This window comes from Salvelinus namaycush, unplaced genomic scaffold, assembly GCF_016432855.1.
Source record: "Salvelinus namaycush isolate Seneca unplaced genomic scaffold, SaNama_1.0 Scaffold10, whole genome shotgun sequence".
Classification (NCBI taxonomy): domain Eukaryota; kingdom Metazoa; phylum Chordata; class Actinopteri; order Salmoniformes; family Salmonidae; genus Salvelinus; species Salvelinus namaycush.
This window is the reverse complement of record NW_024057675.1, coordinates 425,144-436,778: the sequence shown is the minus strand read 5'-3', so window position 1 is coordinate 436,778 and position 11,635 is coordinate 425,144. Positions and strand designations below refer to the sequence as shown.

Genomic DNA, 11,635 nt, shown 5'->3' with positions numbered 1-11,635 from the left:
GGCCCTAATCTATGGACTTGACAGGAGGGCAGCCATTGGTGGCCCTGGGAGGGCATAACCCAGCCCAGCCAATCAGAATTCGTTTTCCCCCACGAAAGGGCTTTATTACAGAGATAAATACTCCTCAGTTTCATCAGCTGTCCAGGTGGCTGGTCTCAGATGACGTGGACCTCCTGGGCTGGCATTGTTATAAGTGGTCTGCGGTTGTGAGGCCGGTTGGATGTACTGCCAAATTCTCTAAAAGAATGTTGGAGGCGACTTGTGGTAGAGAAATTAACATTCAGTTCTCTGGCAACAGCTCCGGTGGATGTTCCTGCAGTCAGCATGCCAATTGCTGTTTTGTTGTTATTTTGTTTCTAAATGTCTGCGCAAGAGGGAAGGTTTGATCGAGTTGTGAGAGACTACTTTTGCACATAACACTGTGACTGAGGAAAGGCAATACTCCCAGTATAAGTGAGCCCCAAATCAATGTAGTTCTCATCATATTTGCGCCTCTTCGCTGGTCCAACGTTCCTGTCTGTTGTTTGGTGCTTTCCCAGGTAAGGGGGCAGTAGCTCTTCGGCTGCATCAGATTCACAACTGTCAGTGTCCATGCTAGCTGGGCTAACAATAAATGTAGAATTACTGATGCTAGCATTGGATGTGCTTGTGGAAGCAGAACAACTTGTGTCGTCGACAGTTGCAGGTGTTGTACTGCTGGTAGTAGCAGTACTACCAGTAGAGCTGGTATGTGTGTCTATGGACGTGGGCCTTACCTTTTTTAACCATCTTTCCATTTTAGAGCAAACGGAATGAACAGCAGCTACGTTTGGCTACATAATTATTTGACTAGGCTACCTGTTTTTGACATTGTGTTGTAATTTAGCGAGAACACTAGATGGTTACATTTTATTTTTGGCAGTGAAATGAGGCTACTCAGGCGAGAAAAAAACCTCACCCAAATGTATAGCCTCGTTGGAAAATATAAATGGACTGTTTGAAAATGAAGAATATTTTTTTATTATTTGTAAATGTCAATCACATTTTTATTTGGCGTACCCCGATGGCATTGCCCCAGTTTGTGAATACCTGCCTGATGTAGAGGTTTCATTCAGGTCTCTCTTTAAATAAACACTGTCTTTGGCAGGAGAAAATACGGAAGAACCAGAGACGTCCAAACCAGCAAGACTACACCTCTGCTCCCAGTGTGGAAAAAGGTTTGCCACATTAGGAACCCTGAAAAGACATGAGTTGACACACGCAGGAGCGAAGCCACACCATTGCGCCCAGTGTGGAAAGAGTTGTAGCCGCTTAGGACACCTGAAATCTCATGAGCGAATACACACAGGGGAGATGCCATATCATTGTGCCCAGTGTGGAAAGAGTTTTAACCAGTTAGGTAACATGAAAAAACATGAGAGGATACACACAGGGGAGAAGCCTTTCCATTGCAACTGTTGTGGAAAGAGTTTTAACCAGTTAGGTAACATGAAAAAACATGAGAGGATACACACAGGAGTGAAGCCACACCATTGCTCCCAGTGTGGAAAGAGGTTTAACCAGTTAGGTCACCTGAAAGCTCATGAGCGAATACACACAGGGGCGAAGCCATACAATTGCTCCCAGTGTGGAAAGAGTTTCAACCTGTTAGGACACATGAAAGCTCATGATCGAATACACACAGGGGAGAAGCCTTACCACTGCTCCCACTGCGGGAAGCGTTTTAACTATTCAAGAAAGCTGAAAGATCACACGAGACTGCACACAGGGGAGAAGCCTCACAAATGCCCAGACTGTGGGAAGACATATTACTCATCACCGTCACTTAAACGTCATGTGAGAATCCACACAGGAGAGAAAAATTACTTCTCCTAGTGTGTAAATTGATATTTCACATCACATTGACTTCATTACTTCTACTAGTGTGTACATTGATATTTCACATCACATTGACTTAAAATTCATCAGAGAACATACACAGTGCTCCCATTGTCTTATATTGTTGACTGGTAATGTGTTTACCTGTTTTTACCGTATGAAATTGAATTGAACACAGTATACTCAAACATATATTTGTATGTTTTTATTAGAGAACATTAATTGAATATGGAGTTATGTCAGTTTGAATATAGAGTAGATCAGATTCCATGTGTTTAAATGGTCCTTTTTAAAATTCTGACTGTGTGTGTTTATCTGGGTGTGTCATTCCTCCAGCACTACAGATAATCAAGTGATATTTGGATGTGATGCTTTTGTTCCATTGTTCACATTTGCATTGTTGGCCCACTGAAGATTTAATGACATGAAAATGTTCACAGACTGTAATGGAAAATGTTAATTGTATGTGTCCACATAACTGAGTATGTGACTAACCTTGTGAAACTGTCCTATTATAATCTCCTGTTCCTGGGAGTATCATTCTGTGTTGCAAACCAGCTGCACCTGTGTCCTTGTATGAATGAAGTTCCTCCCAGGAACAGGAAACTATAAAGATATGTGCTCATCACCCAATGCTTCAGGAATTCAGACTGTCTACACTGCGCTGTGTAACTCTGTTATTCTCTCTGAGCTCAGAAATAAAGAATCTTGGTTTGACTTGGACTCCAGCAGATCCTTATTTTATAATATCCACCACAACTCGCCCACGGATTGCTGTTTCATCATTGTCTCAATGAAGAGTTCCTCTTTCGACTTTCAGGGGGAATGTGCAAGCCTCCCACTGGTTGAATAAACGTTGTTTCCATGTTATTTAAACAAAACAAATCAATGTGATGATGTTAGATCAATGTAGAAAACTGATTGGATCTGTAAAAAGCCATCAACACAGGAATGTTTATCTATTTTTCACCCAATTGGCAACCTAAATCCAATGACAGGTGACATTTTGTGTTGATTTTGTGTTGAATTCACTTTAGTTGACGACTCAAAGAAATGTAAATAGAACTAGATGTTGAACTGACGTCTGTGCCCAGTGGGCTGGTTTGAATAAACGGCAGGTGTTGGATCAATATCCACCTTAGTATCTAAGTTTCCGTACAATTTGCCCCACCAGAAATGTTTCCATCAAACCACAAGCACCGTGGTCTAGCTGAGTAAAGAGAGAAAGACAATATCTAAGAGATAGAAGGAGAATTGAGAGAGATTTATTTTATTTTTTTTACACTTTCAGTTTCTCTTACTTAGTTAGCAAATGCAGCTATCTAGTTTAGCCTACTCAAACACCCAGCTCAAACAGAGGGATGCTATGTTAGCTAGCTGGCTATGACTATCCAACACAACACTGGAACTCTTCCAAATCAAGGTAAGCTTTTGGTTTGACTAATTAGTTGCCACTGGGGCCCTTTGGTGTAATTGCTAAAACTGCTTACTGTACACTGCATATGAGATGAGTAATGCAGGATATGTAAACATGATTAAAGTGACTAGTGTTCCATTTATTAATGCGGCCAGATATTAATAGTCTATGTATATAGGGCAGCAGCCTCTAATGTGCTAGTGATGGCTATTTAACAGTCTGATGGCCTTGATATAGAAGCTGTTTTTCAGTCTCTCGGTCCCAGCTTTGACTGTACACTGTAACGTTTCTGCATGATTGTAGCAGGTTTACTAACGCGTTAGTTCTATTAGCTATGTTGACTATGACATTACTTTAGCTAATATGGTGACAAGGATGTAGGCTGTGTGTAGCAGTTATGGTATGGTTTTACTTGGAAAGGTTTTTTCGCCTGGTCACATACAGCTGATGTGTTGTGCATTGAAGTCCAGAAGCAAAGGGTAAAGGTCAGAGGAGGAGAGAAGGAATACAACGTGGCTGTTATGAAAGTGAACTGTGTTCATGTGTGATCAGGGGTGTATTCATGTTGCCGATTGTTGTTGAAAAACGTTTCTTAAACAGAACAAAACGGGGATAAACATACCTGAATTTGTCCAATAGAAACTCTTGTTTGCAACTGTTGGACTAATGATTACACCGTATATCAGATAGATGCAGGCAAGCGTGTGCAAGGCGGTATTGAATGTGTCACTGTCACTGACCTGTGTGCACCTACTTTGTAAACTTCATTCATAGGCTAGGTTGTAGCAGCCTCATGATTGGTAAAGGGAACATTTGAGAATCATGTAGTAGTCTAAACCCATCGCTGTTACATTGAACAGGGTGAATGGAATATGAATGACAGTTGAATGACAGTCATCCAATATGCTGTAATAGAAATAAGGCCATGCTCATGATAAACAAAATCGTCCTCCCTCAACAACGGCACTGACTGCCACTGTTTGGGTGGTGGACCATTCTTTGTACACATGGAAAACTGTTGAGGTGAAAAACTCAGCAGTGTTGCAGTTCTTGACACAAACCGGTGCGGCTGGCACCTACTACCATACCCCGTTCAAAGGCACTTAAATATTTTGTCTTCCCAATTCACCCTCTGAATGGCACACATTCACAATCCATGTCTCATTTGTCTCAAGGCTTAAAAATCCTTATTTAACCTGTCTCCCCCCCTTCATCTACACTGATTGAAGTGGATTTAACTAGGGACATCAATAAGGGATCATAGCTTTAGCCTGGATTCACCTGGTCAGTCTAAGCCATGGAAGGAGCTGGTGTTCTTAATGTTTTGTAGACTCAGTGTATAGCACTACAGATATTCAAGTGCTATTTGCATGTGATGCATTTGCTCTATTGTTTACAGGATGATTTGTATCTTATAGAGCGTGACTTTAAGGGAAAAGTGCCGTCACATCTAGATAAAAACGAATGTGAAAAATTAACAGAGAAAATGTGTATTAACACACTACCTATTCATAGAAGTATTTATTCATCATCTACATATTCCTGTTAAGACCTACGTCTGTGTACAGGAAAATCTTAAATCAAATCTTATTAGTTGTAAGACGTAAGTGAAAATATATCAGCTTATTGTTGAATTATTATGACCTTCTTTCCGACACAAAAAGTGTAGTAACTGTTGTTTCCAAACTGCGTTACCCACTCCAGCCAGCAGATGGCGATGTGCGTCTTTCAGGTGAATAATCTAGTGGACCGGGACGCTTCTTCAGAAACAACAACACGGCTACTCTTTCTACCGCCTCGGTAGCTTGCTAGCCAACATAAAACTGAAAGATTGACGCTTTAGACCATGTTAATGTACATTAGCTAATCTCAGTGTTTTAAACAAATTTCTGTTGACGTATCAATTGGTTAACTTGAACCTAATTTGCAAACTTGTTAAAGACTTACACTGAGCCTAGCACTAGGCTAATGCTAACTAGCTAGCTAACCAGCTAACTAGCTAACCAGCTAACTAGCTAGCTAATATCTCTGACCATGAGTTCACAAAGCTACTCCTCCCCTGCTAAAGAAGAGGATGTCTGCTGGACGGAGAAAGAAGCTCTGGGGCTGAACATTGTCTTTGAAGAAGAAGAGGAGGGTGTTACAGTGAAAAGAGAAGAAAAAGCTTTCAGAATGATAAAGGAGGGGGAAGAGCATATTACAGTTAAAGGAGGGGAAGGAGCTTTCAGAATGGTAAAAGAAGAGGAGGATATTACAGTAAAAGGAGGGGAAGAAGCTTTCAGAATGATAAAGGAGGAAGAGGAGGCTGTTATGGTGAAAGAAGAGAAAGAACCTTTTAGAGAGGAAGAGGATGCTATCTCAATAAAGGTGAAGGAGGAAGACGTTTTGAGAGTGAAAGAGGAGGAGACAGAATATCAGATTAACACCAGTGAGTACTGTCTTAAAAACAGGGACACAAACTATGCCATTGTTGAACGAATGTGTCTTTTAAAGGGGCATTATACTGAAGTTCTACACTTGAATATGTTGTTCAGTACTGTAGGAATTGTTAAAGGGGCAATCTGCAATTGTTAGTTTTAATCTGCCATTGGTACATATATTTTTGGGAGATTTAAATTAGATTTATTGAATTAGATTTATTAAAGTGCACTTCATCTAATATAAAATTCAATACTGGTGCGTAATTTCTTCTTAAAATATCAAAGCGACACAAAAGGCACCCATTTCATATAACGACCCCTTTACAATTGCATCACACAGTATTTTATAAAATCATGATGAAAGTGACCATTTTAGGCCATTTTTAGACATATTCATGCCTCTTGTAAGACTCTGTGATTGCAGTAGAAGATCATAAGTTTAACATCTGTTTGATGTTCTCATTCACACAGGAGAGAGACATGACTATTGTGGATCCTCTGGGGAGCCTCAACAACATCCTGATGCTGACGAGGCAGAGAAGAGTGTCTCCAGATCAGAACACCAGATGGTACAGCTTGGTTTGTTCTAGCATACAGCTTGCTCTATCTGGGTCTGGGCTGGGTTTCTGTAAAGCACTTCATGACAACAGTGGCATCAGCATCCATAATGATATGTGTCTGTGTCCCCTCTTTATGGTTACCAGGACAACGCTAGCCCTTCCTCCCTCCTGGAGTCCCTGTGTAGTGCCTCTCCCGGTAGCGCCTTACTGCTGGGTATGAAGAGGTTGTCTGTGCTGCTGGTGGACTGCAGGAAAACAACGGGGCTGAGTGGAACTGTGAGAGGAGGAGAAGAGAAGAAAGGATCAGATTTGACTCATCAAAGTAAGTGCTGTAGTTTAGTTTGAACAAATACAACAGATCTGCCCACTGGTATCTGTTACCAGGACAACCAGCAGAGTTCTGTTAGTTGACAGGAAGATAGACTGGTGGATATGGATGTTATGAATATCATAACACTGAAAAAGGATTCTGCCAATGAAAAGAGAGAAACCAATAGACCATATAAAACCTTAATGAAAGTTAGCTTTAGAGAGAAAGTTTCAAGATTACAAAAAACTGTTCCTTAAAACATTATGGATGTTACATTGCCTGTCCCAGTCAACCCCCTATCTTTACAAGATTCTAGAACACACAAACTAAACTCCAGACACTTCAATGTGGTCTGTATTGCTTCATTAACATCTGATCTACAGAACTTGTTAAAAATGGCAAATATATATATTTAAAACAAGCTCCATAAGCCTTTTCTAAAAGCCATGAAATATGATAAAATGAAAAGCATTTATATTTATATATAATAGCTACACTACACTATACCTAGATTCTTCAAATATTATAGAGTCTTAAAGGAGGACTCTAGCATCTAATGATGAAACATTATGGAGTCTTAAAGGAGGACTGTAGCATCTAATGATGATACATTATGGAGTCTTACAGGAGGACTGTAGCATCTAATGATGAAACATGATGGAGTCTTAAAGGAGGACTGTAGCATCTAATGATGATACATTATGGAGTCTTACAGGAGGACTGTAGCATCTAATGATGAAACATGATGGAGTCTTAAAGGAGGACTGTAGCATCTAATGATGAAACTTGAAGGAGGACTGTAGCATCTAATGATGAAACTTGAAGGAGGACTGTAGCATCTAATAATGAAACATTATGGAGTCTTAAATGAGGCCTGTAGCATCTAATGATAAACATTATGGAGTGTTACAGGAGGCCTGTAGCATCTAATGATGAAACATTATGGAGTCTTAGAGGACTGTAGCATCTAATGATGAAACATTATGGAGTCTTAAAGGAGGACTGTAGCATCTAATAATGAAACATTATGGAGTCTTAAAGGAGGCCTGTAGCACCTAATAATGAAACATTATGGAGTCTTAAAGGAGGAGTTTTCCAACTTGCTGGCGTGGGGATTCGAACCGGAGACCTTTCGGTTACTGGCCCAACATTCTTTATCTCTAGTCTACAAATGTTACAAATGTTGCAACTTCAATTCATTATTTCTCAATTTAAAGGAGAAGTTTACCCATAATCTAGAATATCAATATTAACATAATCACTAGTTAACTACACATAGTTGTACTGCGTTACATATGATCAATGATGCTTTAAAGGAGAAGTTTACCCATAATCTAGAATATCAATATTAACATAATCACTAGTTAACTACACATAGTTGTACTGCGTTACATATGATCAATGATGCTTTAAAGGAGAAGTTTACCCATAATCTAGAATATCAATATTAACATAATCACTAGTTAACTACACATAGTTGTACTGCGTTACATATGATCAATGATGCTTTAAAGGAGAAGTTTACCCATAATCTAGAATATCAATATTAACATAATCACTAGTTAACTACACATAGTTGTACTGCGTTACATATGATCAATGTGGTGCCTGTTAATTTATCATCGAATCACAGCCTACTTCGCCAAACGGGTGATGATTTAACAAAAGGGAATTCCCCGTCAGGGTATATGCTGCAGTTTGGGCCGCCTGGCTCGTTGCGACCTGTGTGAAGACCATTTCTTCCTAACAAAGACCGTAATTAATTTGCCAGAATTTTACATTATTATGACATGACATTGAAGGTTGTGCAATGTAACAGCAATATTTAGACTTATGGTTGCCACCCATTTGATAAAATACGGAACGGTTCCGTATTTCACAAAAATAATAAACGTTTTGTTTTCGAAATTATAGTTTCCGGATTTGACCATATTAATGACCTACGGCTCGTATTTCTGTGTGTTTATTATACACTGCTCAAAAAAATAAAGGGAACACTTAAACAACACAATGTAACTCCAAGTCAATCACACTTCTGTGAAATCAAACTGTCCACTTAGGAAGCAACACTGATTGACAATAAATTTCACATGCTGTTGTGCAAATGGAATAGACAACAGGTGGAAATTATAGGCAATTAGCAAGACACCCCCAATAAAGGAGTGGTTCTGCAGGTGGTAACCACAGACCACTTCTCAGTTCCTATGCTTCCTGGCTGATGTTTTGGTCACTTTTGAATGCTGGCGGTGCTTTCACTCTAGTGGTAGCATGAGACGGAGTCTACAACCCACACAAGTGGCTCAGGTAGTGCAGCTCATTCAGGATGGCACATCAATGCGAGCTGTGGCAAGAAGGTTTGCTGTGTCTGTCAGCGTAGTGTCCAGAGCATGGAGGCGCTACCAGGAGACAGGCCAGTACATCAGGAGACGTGGAGGAGGCCGTAGGAGGGCAACAACCCAGCAGCAGGACCGCTACCTCCGCCTTTGTGCAAGGAGGAGCAGGAGGAGCACTGCCAGAGCCCTGCAAAATGACCTCCAGCAGGCCACAAATGTGCATGTGTCTGCTCAAACGGTCAGAAACAGACTCCATGAGGGTGGTATGAGGGCCCGACGTCCACAGGTGGGGGTTGTGCTTACAGCCCAACACCGTGCAGGACGTTTGGCATTTGCCAGAGAACACCAAGATTGGCAAATTCGCCACTGGCGCCCTGTGCTCTTCACAGATGAAAGCAGGTTCACACTGAGCACACGTGACAGATGTGACAGAGTCTGGAGACGCCGTGGAGAACGTTCTGCTGCCTGCAACATCCTCCAGCATGACCGGTTTGGCGGTGGGTCAGTCATGGTGTGGGGTGGCATTTCTTTGGGGGGCCGCACAGCCCTCCATGTGCTCGCCAGAGGTAGCCTGACTGCCATTAGGTACCGAGATGAGATCCTCAGACCCCTTGTGAGACCATATGCTGGTGCGGTTGGCCCTGGGTTCCTCCTAATGCAAGACAATGCTAGACCTCATGTGGCTGGAGTGTGTCAGCAGTTCCTGCAAGAGGAAGGCATTGATGCTATGGACTGGCCCGCCCGTTCCCCAGACCTGAATCCAATTGAGCACATCTGGGACATCATGTCTCGCTCCATCCACCAACGCCACGGTGCACCACAGACTGTCCAGGAGTTATTTTTTTGAGCAGTGTATTATAGTTAAGTCTATGATTTGATATTTGATACAGCAGTCTAACTGAGCGGTGGTAGGCAGCAGCAGGCTCGTAAGCATTCATTCAAACAGCACTTTTCTGCGTTTGCCAGCAGCTCTTCGCAATGCTTGAATCACAGCGCTGTTTATGACTTCAAGCCTATCAACTCCCGAGATTAGGCTGGCAATACTAAAGTGCCTATAAGAACATCCAATAGTCAAAGGTATATGAAATGCAAACGGTATAGAGAGAAATAGTCTCATAATTCCTATAATAACTACAACCTAAAACTTCTTACCTGAGAATATTGAAGACTCATGTTAAAAGGAACCACCAGTTTTCATATGTTCTCATGTTCTGAGCAAGGAACTTAAACGTTAGCTTTTTTACATGGCACATATTGCACTTTTACTTTCTTCTTCAACACTTTGCTTTGGCATTATTTAAACCAAATTGAACATGTTTCATTATTTATTTGAGACTAAATAGATTTTATTGATGTATTATATTAAGTTAAAATAAGTGTTCATTCAGTATTGTTGTAATTGTCATTATTACAAATATATATATAAAAATCGGCCAATTAATCGGTATTGGTATTTTTGGTCCTCCAATAATCGGTATCGGCGTTGAAATATCATAATCGGTCGACCTCTAGTCTGCACCAATGGCTCTACTTTACATATTGCTCTAGTCTGCACCAATGGCTCTACTTTACTTATTGCGTTTATATTTTTGTTCAGTAGAGTTACTATCAGTTTTAGGAACATATGATGATGTCATAGCGAATTCATAACATGTGAATGACCAAGCCTTTTCAGACTTTATAATATGGCTAGATGTACTATATATAGTTACTATCAGTTTTAGGAACGTCTCCCCAAAATATTTCACCTTATTTTTTACTTTACCCAAACTGTCATGACATCAGTGACAGTTAAAATGTTGAAAATGTGTTAACGTCTAAATAAATTGGGCCATTTAAATAGCGTGTCGAACCCTTTCAACAACGGGGAGATGTAACTGATGTGCTTTGTGTCTTCAACGTAAAAACATGTTTTGGACTTCCACTTTAAATTACTTATTTACTTATTTTAGGTTCAAGGAAGTGTGTAGGTCACATTCTGTATCATACAACTATGAAGGTTATATATCTAGAACCACCTGCTTGATTGGAATCCAGCGACGTCTGTGTCTTCAGTGTCCTAGAACTGTTTAGTTTTTTGTGTTCTGACTTGTAAAACAGAATTAATAAAATAAGTAATGTAAACATATTATCAGTAATTACCAGGAAGCTATACAACATAATTTGTTTTAAAATCACACCAAGATTGTTAAAACTGGCCTCAGGTTATTGAGGGATCTGATTAGGATTTACCCAAGGCTGTTTTATCATGTGGAGGTTTCATTCAAGTCTCTGTTTAAATAAACAATCTGTCTTTGGCAGGAGAGAGACCAGACTCGGAGGAACCAGAGCCAGAGATGTCCAAACCAGTAAGACGACACCAGTGCTCCCAGTGTGGAAAGCGTTTTAACCAGAAAGGACACCTGAACCAACATGAGAAAATACACACAGGGGAGAAGCCTTACCACTGCTCCCAGTGTGGAACGGGTTGTAACGGGTTAAGGGACCTGAAACAACATGAGAGAATACACACAGGGGAGAAGCCTTACCTCTGCTCCCAGTGCGGAAAGAGTTTTACCCTGTTATGTAACCTGAAAACACACGAGAGAATACACACAGGGGAGAAGCCTTACCACTGCTCTCAGTGTGGAAAGAGTTTTAACCAGAAAGGACACCTGAAGCAACATGGGAGAATACACACATTGGAGAAGCAACATGCGAGAATACACACATTGGAGAAGCCTCACCACTGCTCCCAG

The 11,635-nt window shown here is 40.7% G+C and overlaps 1 pseudogene; it reads left to right on the top strand.

The window, feature by feature from the left end:
- The first annotated feature begins 245 nt into the window (after nucleotides 1–245).
- LOC120035238 overlaps nucleotides 246–11,635 on the top strand; it is a 31,759-nt pseudogene continuing 20,369 nt past the window's right edge.